This window comes from Penaeus monodon, chromosome 31 (assembly GCF_015228065.2).
Source record: "Penaeus monodon isolate SGIC_2016 chromosome 31, NSTDA_Pmon_1, whole genome shotgun sequence".
In the NCBI taxonomy this organism is placed as follows: Eukaryota; Metazoa; Arthropoda; class Malacostraca; order Decapoda; family Penaeidae; genus Penaeus; species Penaeus monodon.
Genome location: NC_051416.1, coordinates 2,539,915 through 2,540,609, shown reverse-complemented (window position 1 = coordinate 2,540,609; position 695 = coordinate 2,539,915).

Genomic DNA, 695 nt, shown 5'->3' with positions numbered 1-695 from the left:
GTTCTTGAAATAACACATTCCACCTTCACCATTATCACAAAAAATTGTATGTTCTTTATGCTAGTTATGCGACATCATAATTTAAACAAAAAAAAAAAAATATGTCATATTGATTTTATAATGACCTGGGGATTCTGTTCATGTCCGTTTTCCTTGATGAAATCTGTAGGAAAACGTAAGGCAGGAAAATGTCTTAAAGATGATTTCTAGGATCAAAATTTTGATTTTTCAGTTTTGGTATATTTTCGAAATGGCTCATACGAGTGTGATACTGTGACCACGTGTGATTAAAAGTGATTTAAGGTTTAGAGAATGTATAGGAAATTTATTTTTATCCCCAAAGTGAAGGAAATATGTAAAACCATAACTCATACAAAGATCTGAGGATGAAACACAAATTAAAAAAAAAATCTCAAAATTATCTAAAACTACAGACTTTGTACATGTTATGGATTTTTTGTGTATTTATAGAGACAAAATGGTTAGTTACTTAGTTGCTTTCCTTTTAATGTGTTATCACAAATATCAAATCGTATAGTACAAAAGTACATTAACTAATTGTAAAGAGGATTAGTTAAAATCGTCTGACGTTAGAATACTTTTCTCCACCAAGATTTGAAAGAATTATCAATGGTATTCGTGCTTTTTATAATAATTTTGAAATAATTGCATTGTTCTTTATAAAATCCTTGCTG